The 18952-nt window shown below is 41.5% G+C and overlaps 1 protein-coding gene and 1 non-coding gene across 2 annotated transcripts in view; one reads left to right on the top strand and one right to left on the bottom strand.

Annotated features, from left to right (window-relative positions):
* Positions 1 to 18952, bottom strand: part of LOC128931902 (uncharacterized) — a 54049-nt gene that overhangs the window by 11604 nt on the left and 23493 nt on the right. The window lies entirely within an intron of this gene.
* On the top strand, positions 9138 to 9211 carry TRNAT-CGU (transfer RNA threonine (anticodon CGU)). The gene has a single exon. It is a non-coding gene; the product is annotated as a tRNA-Thr (tRNA).

Genomic DNA, 18952 nt, shown 5'->3' on the forward strand with positions numbered 1-18952 from the left:
AAAATGCAGGGAATTTAAATATCAGTGAGTAATTTCAAATATTATGGGGGTCATAATCCTGCTGTGTACCTAAGTAAAAATATGGGCCGGGTGTGGTGGCAGACACCTGTAATCCCAGCACTTTGGAAGGCCGAGGCAGGTGGATGACCTGAGGTCAGGAATTGCGACCAGCCTAATATGGCGAAACCCCATCTCTGCTAAATACAAAAAAAATTAGCCAGGCGTGGAGCTGCATGCCTGTTATCCAAGGTACTTGGGAGGCTGAGACAGGAGAATTGCTTGTACCTGGGAGGCGGAGGTTGTAGTGAGCCAAGATCACACCTTTGTTTTCCTGCCTGGGCAACGAGAGTGAAACTCCGTCTCAAAAAAAAAAAAAGAAAGAAAGAAATGTGATCCATGACTTTGTGTTTATTCAGAAACACGAGAACTGACTGAACCAAAAACAATTAGGAAAATGATTCTCAAGAGCTTAAAATTCATAAGTGGTGGATATTTAATACATGAAAAATGGGACATATTTTCAAAATATTTAGATGCGCTGCTTTCTTAAACTTAACCTCCAACTGGAGATGCAGGCAGCAGCCCAGTAAAGCCCATCCGGGTAAGGCTGTGGAAATCATCTATTATCCCGCACCATCAACGCATTGAGGGAAATCTCAGGTAGAGGCCCTGAGAAAAGGACGTTGACAGTCCTTCAGTCCGTCATCATTCTCCCTTTCTTGACTTCTGTCTCTAGGAAAATGGTTCTCAGAGCATGGTCTTCTGACCAGCAGCACTGGAGAATTTAGAAATGCAGTTTTCAGATCTCTCCCAGATTCACTGACCCAGAAACCCCGGGGTGGGTCCAGCAGTCTGCTTTCAAAAGGCTTCCAGTTAATCCTAATACATGCTAAAGTTTGAGGACCATTGCTCTAAGGAATGGAGAACTTGCAGAAGACATTGCCATTTTGACATAGGACGAGTAAGGAGAACTTCTCTTGTCCTTCATGTGGCCACTGCCTCCTCTGCACAGTCTCTGCCCCCTACTGAGCCCTTACGTGTCCCCAGGGTTAACATGGACAATCCTGCCATGCCCTTGGTTCATGTTTCCTCCGACTCTGACCCACATCATCTTCATTTAGGTCCAAATTCAAGACCTGTGTTATCGGACAGGCTCCCTCCTTGACCCAACTTTCGTCAGGGTTCTCTGAGCCTTTGTGATAGAGTAAGAAATAAATACTTGGTTTTTGCTCCCAACTCCTGGCACAGAGCTTCTAAAATCCTTGTAACTTCCTGAGTGACAGGGATGATAAGAGGATCTTTTGTTACATTTGGTCTTACTCCCTGGTTCCCAACACAAGAGCTTTTAAGACCCTTGGAATCTCCTGAATAATAACTGTCTTTGTGAATGTTAACGAGACGACTGGTGGCTGAAAGTCCCTAGATAGCTTCGGAATGAGGTCTGGTTGCCAGAGAAACCGTTCATGGTGATTAGAGGTTTGGAACTTCCAGCACCCCAGCCCACTTCTGAGGAAGGCAGAGGAGCTGATAATTGACCCAGTCACCAAAGGCCAATCATGCTCGGGTAATGAAATCTCCATAAACCCCTAAACAACAGAACTCATAGAGCTTCTGAGTTGGTGAACACATCAAGGTATTGGGAGTGTGGGGCCCCCAGAGAAGACATGAAACCTCCATATTCCTCCCCATACCTTGCCAAGTGTATCTCTTCATCTATATCTTTTGTTATGTCCTTTATAATAAACCGATAAATGTAAGTAACTGTTTCCCTGAGTCGTGTGAGTTATCAAACCTCAGGAGGAGGTTGTAGGAACCCTCGATTTACAGCAGTTGGTCAGAAATATGAGTGACAACCCGGGACTTATGATTGGCATCTGAAGTGGAGGGCAGTCTTGTGGGACTGAGCCCTTCACCTGCAGCATCTGCGCTAATCACAGGCAGTTCGTGTCAGGACCGAGATCCAGTGTAACACCCAGTTTGTGTCTGCAGAACTGGAGAATTGCTTGGAGGGGAAACTCACACATACGGTGTTAGAAGTATTGTGAGACTATAGAAAAACAGGTTTTTTTCGTTTAGCCTTCTCAAGTAGGCCTTGGCTTTGGACTGCCTTTAACAAGAATCCTTCTATCAGTTTATTGAGGAACTCCCCAAGCCTGATACCTGCACAGGTTTCTCATCCTCAGTGCTTAATTTTTCCATCCTTAGCCTACCATTAGCAAGAATCCTGTTGTGCCCGTTTAGCAAGAGTCTTCCTCCCTCTGATATCTGTGCTTAGTAATTTTCCATCATCTAAGACCCCTGCACTTTGCATGTCGGCCGCAAATCCCCATTTGTCTGTGTTCAGAGTATTCAGAGCTGAGATCAGTCTCTCTCCCTAATTGCAATAGTCTTAAATAAAGTCTTTCTCAGCACTTTACCAAATGCCAAAATAAATTTTCTTTAATATATATTTTCAAATACATTGTGATTTGGAATTTTAAAAAAAGTTCTTTTATTTTCTTTCTTTACCCCTCCCCCTCCTGCCCTCCGCCTGCTCTGACTGCAAGTTTTCTCTTGCTCGCTCTTTCAAGTTGTAGGTTACAAACTTTCTTTTCTTTGAATCTCTATGAAGTTTCTGGATAGGGATTCCATGCCCCTCTAAAATTTTCCCTATGAAACCATATTGACCGTCTACCTTTTCTTGATTTCTTGCAAAAGAAGAGCAAACTAGTTTTAATTCTTTCAGGCTCCTTTTGGCCTTTAAAATACAGTGGGGTTAGGAGTGGTGGCTCATGCCTGTAGTCCCAACACTTTGGGAGGCCAATGCGGGAGTTCCAGACTACGCAACCTAGTGAGACCCCATCCCTACAAAAAATAAAATCAGCCAGGCATGGCGGCACACACCTACAGTCCCAGCTACTAAGGAGGCTGAGGTGGGAGGAGTACTTGAGCTCAGGACGGCAAGGCTTCTCTGAACAGGGATTGCATCATATACTCCAGACTGAGGACAGAATGAGACCCCGTCTCAAAAAAATAAAAGTAAAATAAAACACAGTGGCCTCAATGCACCATATGAACCATTTTATAACCTCGGAGTGCCACCTACAGTGTATATAGAGCTTATACCAATTTTTAGATTATAACTTCAGAGGAACTAAGGCAAAGATAACTGAAGGATAGTCCCTTTCTCCAGATGTTTACTCTTTCCTCTCTTTCCAGCTTCCTCTGTATGTCTTTGCCTCCAACCAGACAAGTTAGTAGAAATGGAATTACCACCTAATTACATTACATTTGAAGACACTACACCTGGCGAAGAGAGCTTTATCTTTATCTGCAGAACCTCAGAGAAATTTCTACTCCGAATACTGACTTTCTAGGGCTCCCATTCCAAAAACAAACAATTCTAAGCTCAATGGTTCCTGAAATAAAAGTTTGCTGTATAATTTTATCATATTTAGATACAGGAAATAGGAAAACAAATTGGATAGATAAAATCAATATAGATAGTATGTACGCTAATAGCTTCCAAGATAAGGTAAAATTGATAAGAGATGTTAAGTTTAGATAAATTAATAAGTAGCTTGTGAGACAGAGGCAGAATTCATAAGTTGTGTTAAGTATACATACAAGTACATTAGTAACATGAAAGACATGTTACAGATAGCATAAATAGAATAGTCAATGGAACAAACAACAGTGTTATTTGGAAAGGAGCAAAAAGATGTATGATAAAGCTAAATAACATTCAGTTTTTCTATTCTCTTATTAGAGAAAAATGGAGTCCTCAAACTGTAACTTCCCACCAAAGGTGGAGAGGAATTATTGAGGGCTTTAATCTATATTAAAAGTCTAATATAATGTTAAAAAAACTGGCCAGGAGTTGTGGCTCATGCCTATAATCCCACTGCTTTGGGAGGCCAAGGCAGGCAGATAACTTACGGTCAGGAGTTTGAGACCAGCCTGGCCAAAATAGCGAAACCCTATTGCCACGAAAAAGCACAAAAATTAGCCAGATGTGTTGACAGATGGGCTCCTGTAATCCCAGCTACTTGGGAGGCTGGGGCAGGAAACTGTCTTGAATCCGGGAGGTGGAGGTTGCAATGAGCCAAGACTGTGCCACCTGCACTCCAGCCTGGCTGACAGAGTGAGACTCACTTAAAAAAAAAAAAAAAGGTTAAAGAAGTTAATTTCCATTAACCAATGAATTTTGAGTTCTAAGGGTACATGGGTACGTTCTAGCTTTAATCTGTATTCATAATTTGCAACATTATGTAAAAACAAAGCTCTCAATATCTGCTATCAAGGACTTCTGAAGTCACCCATTTTCTGCTTTCTTAAACCAGCATTTTCACAGACCCTATCTAAGCCCCAGATAGAAACAGATTTTAAACCCTTTATTCCAACTTGTCTCCTTGCAACTTACGAGTGCATGGACAATTGATGTGGCCTTGCATTATATGCATGGGGTATAAGGCCCAGGGGAAAAAAAGACTTTTCCAAATCCTCCATAATTGGGTCCTCTGTTAAGAACCCAAGTTCAAACCCACCCTACATTTTAAGGAGCCCCATCAGTTAGGGGACAGAGGGGACAGAAAACCGCATGAATTCAGTGATGAAAAGCTTGTCTCAGGATTTGGAGGTGCTGTGGGGATTATGGTTCAACTCTGCTCTTGATAATACAAACTAATCAGGTCAATGTCCACAATTCCCTTCACGTAAAAAAGAATAAATTTGGCATAATATATGCCATGATTTATAATTATTTCTCATACGTTTTTTGGCAAATTTACCTCTCTCTTTATGCCAAAGTTGATTCATATCTTTTTATGTGTTCATCAAAACGTCAGGTTTATCTCTCTATATTTAGAATAAAAGCTTTTCTAGAGACAAAACAATTACAAATTAAAACTTTACATTTGGCATAATTGACTCACTAATAGTTTAACTGAATAGCAAAAACTCTCGATTCCCTCAAATTTTGTTTTCACAATAGCAGGTTCTGCTTAGAATGTCATCCTGCTTGCCATGACTAGTTAGGGAAGGGTCACTGTTTGAGTCTACACAGTAGTGACATCATATTTGCTTGATGAAAAAAATGCGTGAGGGGACAAGAAAGTCACCTACAGGAATTACACGGCGTTCAGTTTAACAGAATGCAACGTCGTGCTAGTCAAAAAGAAAAGCAGTCGCAGGAGGAACTTGATGCGTCAGGGTGTGTATGAGATGCTAAGGTGGAAAAGTCCTGTAGGCAGTTGGCTATAATCATATGGCATTCTAAAAGGGTCTCTGCAAGATATTTGGAAGTTATAAGTGTTATTTTGGAAGGTTGAAAGATATAAGTGTATGGAATATTCCTTTGAATACCATCTCAGAAAAAAGGGCAACCAAAGATGGAACATAGAAAGCATCAACATTAAAAGACTGAATCTTCCACTTGCACTAGATTTTCAGGGAGGGAACATATTTTACTTGGACGTCTGGGAAGTTCTTGGCTAGAATCAGAGACTCCATTCCCACAACTTCTCTACAGAGCGACACATTTGATATATTCAATACCTCGATTACAATTTTTGCTATGACCACATACACCAGTGAAGATTAAGTATCTGTTAATTAGAGTCATTGCCTTTTAAAATGCTGTGAAAATAAAAAACTAGTCTTTTGTGCATGTACCTTGTCACACAGTCTCCTTACAGCTTGCCACTTTCCCATAGGCTTGGAAACAATCAGGAAGTTTAAAAACAAGGAACAGACAAAAATATCAGGCAAATTCACAAAGAGAAAGGACTCAAGGACTTAAATCATTTGAGGTGGAATTTTGAACGACACTCATTAAAGAAGGGTACTGCAAAATGCTAAAAATTACAGTTGAAGTGGAGATAAAAATTTTTGTTTTTTGATATTCATGCTCAGAATCAAGCAGCAACTTTCAACAGAAATTCAGCGGAGACACAAGTAGAAAGACAGACACCATTTAGTAATTGAATTCAATTTATTGTTCTCGGTTCAAGAACTACCAGTGGACAAAGAAATAAATAATATTATAAAAGACAAATAAGAATAAAATATTGACCTGATAGGCATAAAATTCTGTATAGAGAATATAGAATTTTTAAACTGCCCAGGAAATTCATGAATTATACAAGGTCCAGTAAGAAAATATCAAAATACTTTTTAATTTAGAAAATTAATGCTGTACTAGAAAATAGAGATAGAAATTAGCATCAAAATATAAGCAGAAAAGTATAAAATGTCATACTTTGAAAACGTCAAATGTTTCTAAAAATATCTTGCCTCAAAAAATCAAAACTAAAATTATAGACTAGCTGGAATATAATGTCATAAGACAACATGTATCACCATCCTTACCTCTCAGGAAATGCTACAAAAGCAGGTTGGGGAAAAATTTGTAACTCAAGTGCGTTTTTTAATGAGAAAGATTTTAAACAACTGAAATACTAGTAAGTATTTCACTTCAGAAGCAAATAAAAGACCAACGAAATACACCAAATGAGAGAAGAAGAAAGGAATTAACAGAAAATCTGTTTACACACTAGGAGAGCTAAGAAAGTATTTTTGTAAATAAAACTGAAATACAAATCTGTGGAGTGTCTAATCGTGGGAAAATACAAAATTAGAATTCAAAATTAGTGATGAGAGAGGAGACATTTACAAAGAGAGAAGAGATGCATCATAAGTAAAAAGCAAATATTATTTACAACTTTTGTACCTCTGTATCTGATAACCCCTGATAATCTAAGCATAGTGGATGAGACAGTACTTAGGACAATATAAATTGCCAATATTGATGTGACAATAATGAATAACATTGACTGAAGGCTTGCATGTCCCAGGCATCATACTAGAATGTTATAAGCAGTAAGTCATTTAACTTTCTGCGGCATAATCTCTCAACCAATAAGAAAGGGAGGATCTGAGACACTATGACACACTCAAGTAATACATCCTCACAGACTAATAACCGCAGAGACAGATGAAGAGACTGTCCATAATCTTTTCACTTCTAAGCCCCATGAAAACTCCTCTTTCTCTTAGCCCAGTGCTGCCAGTTTGTCAAGGATCAGGAAATTCTTGTCGGTTGAATAGTTTCAGGATATAAGAAGCGGAAAACTGCCGAATCCTTTCATTAAGCTTACCAACACCTGACATAAATAGAACCCAAAATATAAACAAAATCCAATGAGAACAATTCAATTCACACATCTAAAGATCAACATATCAGATAAAATATTAATAAGTAGAATCTGGCTACTGTGTGGAAGAGTAACGAATTCAACAGAACCAAACAAAATTCGCTCCAGGAATTCTATTTTAAGTATCAAAACTCATGATTTAACAAATACCACATAGCGGTTTCATGACTTCTGTGGCTAAACAACAGGCTAGAACCTCCACACCCCAAGAGCTGACAGCCCTGATCCAGCGCTCTGGACTGCTTAGCCACTTTGCCTCCACGAAAAGCAATTCTTTCAGAACGTGTGTATATGACCTTCCCTGCCCCCTTTTAACACTCACTTATCGGGAATGTCATGTCCTCCAGACTGGCAAAAGGAGAGTTAAAACTGTGTGCACAGACCGTCTCAAAGATTCCCACCTGCCAAACCCCAGTCCCGATCACCCACCCTGTAATGGGTCCTCCAGATACCGACGACAGACACAATTCTTTCCTGGTTGTTAGTTTTCCCTCTTCCAGCCAACCAGGACCCAGGAGACGCGAGTTCGGTCCCAGCGCTGTCTTTTACGTTACTTGGGTGTGAAGCAGGGAGAGTAAAATCCATTCGCTTCCAGAAAAATCGGTCACTGGAAAACGCTTAAAAATCCCCGTGGCTGACCTGGCTCTGGGACTGAGCCGGCGCTGAGCTGACGTCTCATTCTCGCCAGCTGCGTTCAGGAGTGGGCGGCGGAGAGTTACTTTTAACAGCACGACCGTCCGTTCCCCACTCCCAGCCTCCCAGCTGTACCCACCTAGGATCCGAGTCCCTGCTTTTTAAAAAAGTCCTTACTATGAAATACGCGGAAAGAAACGTCTGGACAGACAGATGTGCTCTTTGCTGATGTGTTCAGAGCCTTAATTCCCAAGGTCCAGGACGGGAATCCGTTTGCGTTTGATGCGCCTCCGCATCACACCTGCCGGGAGAGGCTGTGTCCCACCCTCTCCAACTCCACGGCAGCGTTCTGGGCGGTCCCGGGTCTCCCCTCCCCAGTCCCAGCCTCCCTGGCCCCCACCCCTCAGTGCTCCCAGTCCCCGCCTGTCCTGGGGGCCCCGGGCCCCGCAGATGCACCCCAATTCCCACGGCCCTGCCCGGCCCGACACTGGGCCAGCTCCTGGACGTGGAGCCGCAGTCCGTTCGAAGCCCGCGGGCGGGGCTCCGTGCAAGTCCCCGGAGGGATGAGAATCGGGACCTCAGGGCGGGGCGTGGGGCAAGGACCGCTTACAGGGGAGAACGCGTTATCTCCTCTGGAACTGACTTTCAGAACTGAATGCGGGGGGATAAAAATGGGGCAGGATGAGCAGGAGGAAAGAAAGGCTGGGAAGAAACTGCGCCAAATGTTTTTTTTTCTTGGTCAAAGTGTCGACCAAATTCCTCGAGCCCAAAGTCGCGGAGGCCGGTGGCCCAGCCGCTCCTCACCCCCGCACCCGCCTGAGCGGCCCCACGTGACACAGAACTTGACTAACCTCCTGAGAATGACGTCACAGGACCTGAGGAGGAGCTACCGGGCTGACACCTGCAGCTGAAGACCGCCTTAGCGCCCAGTCCCGCGGCTCCACGCGAGAGGCCTGCTCTTCCTCCGGCAAATCTCACAGCTTCGCCTACCTTAAGCGAGTGACTTTCAAGATTCAAAGGGTTTTTAAATTATGTATAAATATATTCCTCTTAATGGTCCTCACGTGTTGTATAGCTTTCTGTAATGCTTTCTTGGATTAATAGAAAAATCCTTTGACACTGTAAACTGCTGGATACCTTTCCCCGAGTATTCGTATGTCTGTAAAAGCGACTGAAGAAATGAAGTGTCTCTCAAGTTGGCATATTTTTTTTTCAAGTTGGCGTATTTTTTGAAGACAGCAGGTAACACTCAATAAACTCATTTTGTCAAAGTAAAACGAGTAGATTCACTTCTAAACAGCGCTTCCACGTGGCTCTATGGCTTAGTTGGTTAAAGCGCCTGTCTCGTAAACAGGAGATCCTGGGTTCGACTCCCAGTGGGGCCTGATGTTTTCCTGAGAAAATCGGCTGTTTCTAAAAATTGTTTTCTTCACGAGGAACTGCGTCTTCCCACTAACTGCCAAAAATTCTCACCAAACATAACAGCAGTTGGACACAGCTGGATACATTCCAGATTGCTTAACTGCATCCTGCTCAGATTCCTTACTTTTAAAAAGTAAATTCTTAGGGGAAGGACAATGCAAATGCAAAACACCGCCAAAGAACAATGCGTGTGATCCACTTCGATCAGTTTCGAGTGTCTTGCTTTAAACTGTGGTCAAATGTTTTTTGAGCACTTACAATGTGTTACAGTTTCAAGCCTGTAGATAAATGAAGCAGGCACGAAGATAAACAAAATTTCTCTAGATTCCAAAAGTCTCCAGCTCTATAATTGACTTCACAAGGTAAGGAATTAATGAACAACGAAGCCATTAGTACCCACAAACAAAAAACTTGGATATTTGCAAAAGGCAAAAGGCGTGCTTGCCACCTTTTTTTTGAGACAGAGTCTTGCTGTTACCCAGACGCCAGCACGGTGGCATGACCTTGGCTCACTGCAATCTCTGCCTCCCGGGCTCAAGCTATTCTCATGTCTCAGCCTCCAGAGTTGCTAAGATTGCAGACCTGGGCCACAACGCCTGGCTAATTTTTGTATTTTTAGTAGAGATAGGGTTTTCACCATGGTGGCCAGGCTGGTCTCAAATTCCTGCCTCAAGTGATCTGTCTGCCTCAGCCTCCCAACCTGCTGGGATTACAGGCGTGAGCCACTGCGCCCGGCCAGTTTTCTTATTCTTAGGTGACCTACAGGTGACAGTTAGTTCAAAATAATATCAACACTGTTTCAATGATATGGCTTACAGACGCTGTGAAATGAACCATGATAATGTCATAAGGGGCAGGAAGGAGGGACTGGGAATACTTTGTAACACCCGTGTAGTGCTATAGCGTAATTTGAAAACGCAGTTGAATTAGTTGTAAGTATATTGCAAATACAAGGACAACCACTAAAAGTGACAAAATAAGAAATATAGGCTGGCACAGTGGCTCATATCTGTAATCCCGGCACTTTGGAAGTCCAAATTGGGAGAATCACTTGAGGCTAGGCACCACAGCACTCCAGTCTGGGTGACAGACCAAAACCCTGTCTCTAATAAATAAATAAATAAGAACTATAGGTGAATCCGGCTGAGCATGTGGCTTGCACCTGTAATCCCAGCACTCCGAGAGGCTGAGGCAGATGGATCACCTGAGGTCAGGAGTTCAAGACCAGCCTGGCCAACATGGTGAATCCCCATCTTTACTAGAAATACAAAAATTAGTTGGGTGTGGTGGCACATGCCTATAATCCCTCCTCCTCAAGAGGCTGAGGCAGGAGAATTGCTTCAACCCGGGAGGCAGAGGTTGCAGTGAGCCGAGACCACGCCACTGCACGGCAGCCTGGGTGACACAGCCAGACTCTACCACAAAAACAAAAAGGAAGTGGGGAGAGAGCGAAAGAGAGATGAATCCTTATCAGAGCAGGAGACCTCGACAACCCTCAATCAGTAGTCGACAGACCCGGCAGGCAGAAAATCACTAAGGACACAGTTAAATGGAAGAGTACCACCAATCAACTGTAAATAACTGATGTCCATAAAATACTTCATCCAACAATATCAGAATACACATTCTTCTCAAGCTCACATTCTCCCAGGTAGACTACATTCTGGACCATAAAACACAGTTTTACAAATCTAAAGGAAAATACATTACACAAAATATGCTACCAAACAATGGTAGAAACTAGAAATCAGAAACAAAAGATAACTAGAAAAGTCCAAAATACTTATAAACAACATACTTCTAAATAACAGTTCGCTTAAACAAGTTTTCAGAGAAATTTTAAAAACATTTTATAATTAAAATGATAATACAACTTATCAATCATTTATAGATGAAGTAAAAGCAGTGTATGGAGGGAAATTTATAGCACTGAATGCACATATTAGAAAAGAAGAAAGATCTAGAATCAATAATAATTTAAGCTTGCAGTTAAGCTACTAGAGAATGAAGAATAAATTAAATTTAAAGTAAACAGAAGAAAAGAAATAAATACTAGAACAGAAATCAATGAAACAGAAAACACAGAATTAATAGAGAAAATTAACAATACTACAAGCTGGTTCTTCTAAAAAAAAGTCAATAAAATTGATAAACCTCTAGCCAGGTAACTAATTAAAAAAAAGAGAGAGAGAAGACACAAATTAGTAATCTCATAAGTGAAAGAGAGGCCACTACTGAGTCCATGAACATTAAAACAATAATAAAAGAATTTTATGAACAACTCTGTGCCCGCAAATTTGATAACTTAGTTGAAACAGACCAATTCTTTGAAAGATAAAGTCTACCAAAACTAACATGAGAAGAAATAACCCAGGTAAGTTTATATCTGCTAAGGACACTGAAGCAATAGAAGAAAGAGGCTCAGTTTTCACTGGTGAAAAATACCAAACATTAAAGAAACAAATTATACCAGGATTCTAAAATATCTTTCAGAAAAAAAAAGCAGAGAAAATATTTCATAACTCTATGAGGCCAGCATCACCCTAATACCAAAACCAGACAAAGATATTACAAGAAAGGAAAACTACTGACCAATATCTCTCAGCAATATAGACACAAAACTTCCCCGCAAAATATTAGCAAACCTAATCCAATAAGACATAAAAAGAATAATACGCCAGAACCAAGTGGGATTCATTCCAGGTATGCAAGACTGGTTCAACCTTTAAAAATCAATTAAGGCAATTTATTACATCAGAAGGCTACAGAAGAAAAATCATATGATTATATTAACAGGCGCAGAAAAAGCATTTGACGAAATTCAACACCAACTCATAATAAAAACTCCACCAAACTAGAAATAGAGTAGCACTTCCTCAACTTGATAAAGCACATCTACGAAGAATCGTATCGAGTTGGTCACAGCCAACGTCATACTTAATGATGACAAACTAGTCGCTTTCCTGCTAAGATGAGGAGCAATTCGAGAGTCTTCACTCTCACCACTCCTATTCAACACGGTGCTAGAAGTTTTAACTAATGCAATAAGACAAGAAAACGACATCAAAGACATGTAGATTGGGAAGGAAGAAATAAACTGTCTTTATTCACAGATTACATGATTATCTATGTAGAAAACTCCTGAAACTAATAGGAGACTATGGCAAGGCTGATACAAGGTTAATATACAAAAGTCCATTGTTTTCTTAAATGCCAGCAATGCACAACTGGAATATGAAATTTAAAACACAATACCATTTATGTTAGCACCAGAAAAGAAATACTTAGATATAAATCTAACAAAGTATATGCCATACCTGCATGTGGTATATAAAACTCTTGACACAGAGTGAATAAAATCAAAGAAAATATACTAAAAGAGAGAGATTCCCTTTGCATGGTTAGGAGGACTCAGTATCGAGTGTCAGTTTTTCCCAATTTGGTCTATAGATGCAGTAAAATTCCAACCAACCTCTCAGTCAGTTAGTTGTGGATACTAACAAATAGACACTAAAGTGTATGTGGAAAGGCAAAAGATGCAGAACAACTACACACTAAAGAAGAACAAAACTGAAATACTGATGCTATCCCAGTTTCAAGACTCACTACAAAGCTATAACAATCAAGACAGTGTGTAGACAGTGCCGTATCTGGAGGTTAAACCACAGAGTTCCAAAAACCCGCAAGACAAAGAAGAAACCATAGAGAAATTAGAAAATACTTTAAACTGAATGAAACTGAAAATGCAACCTATCCAAATTTGTAGGATGCAGCAAAAACCATGATTAGTGGAATAATTTTAGCATTAAACATTTAAGAAATGTCTCATATATATATATACACACACACACACAATAACATAGAAAACACACGTATATCTATCTTTCAATGTGTGTGTGTATGTATAAATAATCCATCTGAATGGATTAAAATCACAGAGTTTTTTCCTGCACACAGCAAAAATAACCTGAACGTCAGTTGGAGATATCTGAGAAAGCCAGGAATATCTGGAGATTAAACCACAGAGTTCTAGTAACGCACAAGTCAAAGAAGAAATCAGAGAGAAATTAGAAAATACTTTAAACTGACTGAAGCTGAAAGTGCAGCCTATCAAAATGTGTCGGGTGCAGCAAAAAGTGTAGCATCATTTATATTAGAAAGGAAGAAATGTCTCTAATCAATGGTCTCATCTTTTATCGTAGAAACTTAGTAAAAAAAGATGAGCAAATTAAATCCAAACCAGATAGAAGAGGAAAATAATAAAGAGTAAATGCCAATGAAATAGAAAACTGAAAAACAATAAGGAAAAACACCACCACGAAAAGCTGGTTCTTTGGAAAGATTAACAAAATTGATAAATTTCTCTTGAGGAAAAAAAGAGAGAGGAGACACAAATATCACAAATGAAAGAGTAGGCTGGGCATGGTGGGTCACGTCGGTAATCTGAAGACTTTGGGAAGCTAATCCTTTGAGCTCAGGAATTCAAGACCAGCCTGGGTGACATAGTGAGATCCCATTTCTATATTTAAAAAGAAAAAAATTGAAAAGAGAAAAAAAGAGAAACAAGTGAAAGAGTGGATACACTAGAGCTCCTATGAATAATAAAGAAATGTAATGAATGTATTTTGCCAATAACTTTGACAACATAGATGAAATGGAAAAACTCCTTGAAAGACACAAAAAGTATATTCAAGAAGAAATAGATAATCTAAATAGCCCTGCATCTATTAAATTAAATCCACGTTTTATAATGTTCTTACAAAGAAACAAAATCTGGCCCAGATGGCTTCATAGTAAATTCTACCAACTATTTAAGCAATAAATAATACCAATTTTACACAAATTTTTTTTCAGAAAGCAAAAGAGGAGGCCGCACATCTGAACTCACTTTATAAGGACAGCATTACCCGAATACCAAAACCAGACAAAGCCATACAGGGAATGAAACTGCAAACCAGCGTTCCTCATAGGAAGGAAAAAATCCTTAAAAATTCAGCAAATCAAATGCAATCATGTATGAAATGATAACACATCATGACCAAGCAGGACATTTCTGGGATTAAATTGAATTTTTAAAACAAAAAGATACCATTTACAAAGAGCTTCAAAACTATAAAACACTTAAAGGTAAGTTTAAAAATTTGTTCTCTCTGAACACACCTTCATTGTATATCAAAGCCTGTGTATCTCTGGTTTGCAAACAGTTTGCTAGAATAAAGTCTCTTTCCTTTTTCTCCAAAAAAAAAAATATGCGCAAGACCTGCACATTGAAAAATTACAAAATGTCTCTAATATATATATATATATATACACACACACATGCACACATGATAACACAGAAGACACATATATATATTCTTTCAATGTGTGTATGTACAGATATATAATCATTGAAAGGATTAAAATCACAGAGTTTTTCTTGTACACAGCAAAAATAACCTGAACATCAGTTGGAGATATCTGAGGAAGCCACAGATATCTGAGGATTAAACCACAGGGTTCTAATAACCCACAAGTCAAAGAAGAAATCAGAGAAATTGAAAGATACTTTAAACAAATTCAACCATTTATGAAATGATAACACATCATGACCAGGCAGGACATTTCTGGGATTAAACTGAATTTTTAAAACAAAAAGATACCATTTACAAGAGCTTCAAAACTATGAAATACTTCAAGGTAAATTTAAAAATGAGTGAAAGACCTGTACACTGAAAAATTACAAAAGGTGACTGAGAGGAATGAAAGAAGACTTAAACAAGTGAGAGAAACACCGTTGCCACTGGGTGGAGGATGACAAAGAGCGTAACACAGCTTACCACCAGGAGCAATGGTCCAGGATGTCAACCCACTGCAGAGATTTTTTTTGGTTTTTCGTTTGTTTGTTGTTGTTGCTTGTTTTTTTGTTTGTTTTGTTTTGTTTTTGAGACGGAGTTTCACTCTTGATACCCAGGCTGGAGTGCAATGGCGCCATCTCGGCTCACCGCAACCTCCGCCTCCTGGGTTCAGGCAATTCTCCTGCCTCAGCCTCCTGAGTAGCTGGTTACAGGCACGCGCCACCACGCCCAGCTAATTTTTTTTGTATTTTTAGTAGAGACGGGGTTTCACCATGTTGACCAGGATGGTCTCGGTCTTTTGACCTCGTGATCCACCCGCCTCGGCCTCCCAAAGTGCTGGGATCACAGGCTTGAGCCACCGCGCCCGGCCCGCTTGTTTGTTTTTTTAAGACAAGGTCTCACTCTGTCACCCAGGCTGGAGTGCAGTGGCTCAATCATGGCTTCCTGCAGCCTGGACCTTCAAACGATGTGGTTGGATATACTGAGATTGGGATTCCTCAGGTGTAGCCACATCAGGCAACCACACTTCCAAAGCCGACGGTGCCCCACACGCGTTGCAATGCCATGTTTCCCTTTCACCGAGGGCACTATTTAAGGCCCCAATACTACCTTCCATTGAGTTTGTCCTTCCCGATGGTCTTTTTATAGTTGTTGCCCTGATACCACCCCTCCCATTCCGTGTCCCTGAAGTGGGGGCAAATCAAGTTCATGGTACGCCACAGGAACATGCCCATTGCTGCATTATCTGGGCTGTGAAGAAGGTGCTTTGGTCAGATTAGAGTCTGAATGAGTAACTGAACACGAGGCAGAGGTGTTTCTCCAAGGCTGCAATGGTGGTACCTGCATCTACGTGAATTGCTGTGTCATAGGCTGAATATGTGTTAACAGCAGCGAGGCACCAATGGAATCTGTGGCCAGGAACTAGCAGTCCAATGTGATCAATTTGCCACATTCACGTGAGGCCTCTGCCCTGGTTAACTTAAGTGAGCTCCCCACATAGCATGGCTGTGCCGACAGGAGTCACATGACCCTGCTGCATCCTTGGCTTCCATCTCTGCAAGTGCAAGTCCTTGTCGGTTGGCCCATTCTTGCAACTGAGGTGGACTTTCAAGTTGTGTTCTCTGGTGGACCCAAAGTACAATCGTGGCGGTTTGCTGAGTGCATGCTAGTTCAGCTCATGAGTTCCGTTCATGTTTCCCTGCAAATGGTCCTTGGCCATGGGTGTCAACATGAATGACAGAAAGGCCTCCTTCCCAGTTCAAGAGATGCTGCCACAGTCCTCGTCCACACACAGGGTACCCTGATAGTCCAATTATCCGTCCGCCAGTCACTGGCCTGTGCAGCTGGCATGTTTATAACAGCCCGTGAGTCTATAAATAAGTAGCAGGGAGTTGTCATTGGAGTGACTTGCAGAGCCAGTTCCTCACAGAGGTCAGCCCATGGGGCAGAGGGTCCTCATCCACTCTCAGTCAAAACGTGGCCACTCGCGGGATGGAGGACCACGCTTCTCACTTGTGTCCTGACTTTACTCCCTCCAGAAAGAACAAGTAGGGGTGGGGCCATGGTCTCCTGGTTTTTATTATGGTGGAGTGACCCTACGTACCTGCAAGGGGAGAAGGGGAGAAAGGGCTTGGGGTCCAGATGTTTATGGGGTTTTTAGACACGGGTTTAAAAGGCAAGAATCCTGAGTCTTCACAAGGGTAGAGGTAAGCTGGTAACATTGGAGGGCTTCAGGAGTGACACTGTGATCCACGGCAGGCAGGTGCTCATGCCCTTGGGTCCATTTCTGACAGGGTAGGAGGACCTGCCTTGGAGGAGGTTCTTGTCTCATAAAAGCCTCCAGGGTCATTAAGACAGGACCTCGTTGTCCACATCTTGTCGGGAGTGAGATCCTATTTCCACCTGTCTATTGCCTTCACACACAAGACGGTTATGACTTCATGGACAGTTTTCTAGGGGGGTCTTCTCCTGCTCCCGTGAATGCAAAGTAAGAATGGTGTGGCTTTACCTCGATCCCTGTCCTCTTGGTTCTGTCATCGGATGAAGGCAAAAATAAAGCTGCAACTCCAGGATTACAGTCAGTTTCCTCAAACTGGTCCTCTCAGGAGACATTGAGTTTGCGGTACCCGTAACCAAACAGACGCATCGAGTAGGCTGCATGGGATTCTCCAGAGTCAGAGAAGATGTAGCAACAGAAGCTGAGATCCGCGATGCAGCCAGGAGCCAAGCAATGTGGCGAGGAATGGGTTCGTCCCTAGAACCTCCAGAAGGAAAGCAGCTCTGCCACGCTTTAATTATACCTCCCTAAGACCCATTTTAAACTTCTGACCCCCAGAAATTTAAGATAATGCATTTATGTTATTTTAAGCCACCAAATTTGTGGTAATTTCCAAAAGCAATAAAAGGCAACTCACACAGATTTCTGGCGTTTGGGACAGATTGTGGTATTGTATGACATACTGCAGTCAGTGCACTAGGGTAGCATCTAGCTCACAAAGGAAGACTCTGAAACTGATGTGCTACCCACTGTGCTAAGAAGGCAACCCCAGCTGTCTTAGCAAATCCATTAATTATACTCTTTCAAGTTTACGTGAACTTTCTGGAAAGCTAGATTTTCAAAATAGAGCGCAAAATAAGAAAATGTGCTATGTCAAGTGTTTACTGTCCTTCCAAGTATGTCATGTGATGGATAAATAAAAATCATCTCAAGACCTTGCCCGTGATTAAATCAAGGTACAGCACAATGGATCTTCCCACTGTGCCTTCAACACCACTTTCTGCTGGGAGATGTTAGACTTGGTTAGACTGCACAGCACCTCCCACCACCACATGTGTAAACATGTGACTGGAAGTGGACATACATGCAAGGGGACTGAGCTGGGTCCACACCCTGAACATTCCCAGCCGGAAGCAATGACAGACACAGAAAGCAGGTAAGCTCTAATGAGATCACAGGTGCAGGCTTACCTGGGTCAGAAGCTACACCTCCTTGCCTGCCAAAGGTTTTCTTAAAATCGATGTCCCTAACCATGTCACCTGAAGGATCTTCACAGCTCTAGAGCTCCAGAATATTGTAAAGAGTTGAGACAAGGCGGAAGAGATGAGGTGAAATGATTGAGAAGGGAGAAGCAATAAACACGGTAAGACAATCTGACAAAGTGAACATTGTCTGACGTCTGGAATTGTAGGGTTGAGGTGTAAACTTTTGGTTCATGTGCCATCTATTAACTTAGGAAAAATAATTCACTTGGCTCTCCTGTAAATATATTACTTTTAAAAACTTCATTGCCTGTAAAATGAGATATCTCACTGTATCATTCAGAGGCTGAGCACTTGATACAAAAAGTGGCTCAGTGTATGGGACTAAGTGATACAAATACTGATAGCAATTTCCATGCGTTTGCTACAACAAATTCAGCTATAATTTTTAACTCTTTCTTTTATTTCAATAGGTTTTGGGGGAACAGGAGGTGTTTGGTTAAAAGAATAGGTTGAGTGGTGATTTCGGAGACTTCGGTGCACCTGTCACACCTGTCACCAGGGCAGCGCACACGGTACCCAATGTCTAGTCTTTTATCCCTCACCCCCGCTTTCCCCGAGTCCCCCAAGTCCATTGTATCAAAACATTCTGCTACACTTTTTAAAGGCAAGTTTTATTGTCTCGTTTTTACATCTGAAGACAGTGAGATCCAGTGAGCTTAAGTGACTTGCCAATGAGCCCGTTACCGAGTGGAGCTGCTGGCATTTGAAATGGTCTAATTGGGGCTCGTTTAAAAAGGGGCACATCTAAAGGGACGCGCGGGACTAAAGAAGAAGGTGAGTGGCGTGGGGGCTGCGATGGAAAGAACAGGGCGGCGTTCGCGGGGT

Source organism: Callithrix jacchus, chromosome 4, assembly GCF_049354715.1.
Source record: "Callithrix jacchus isolate 240 chromosome 4, calJac240_pri, whole genome shotgun sequence".
In the NCBI taxonomy this organism is placed as follows: domain Eukaryota; kingdom Metazoa; phylum Chordata; class Mammalia; order Primates; family Cebidae; genus Callithrix; species Callithrix jacchus.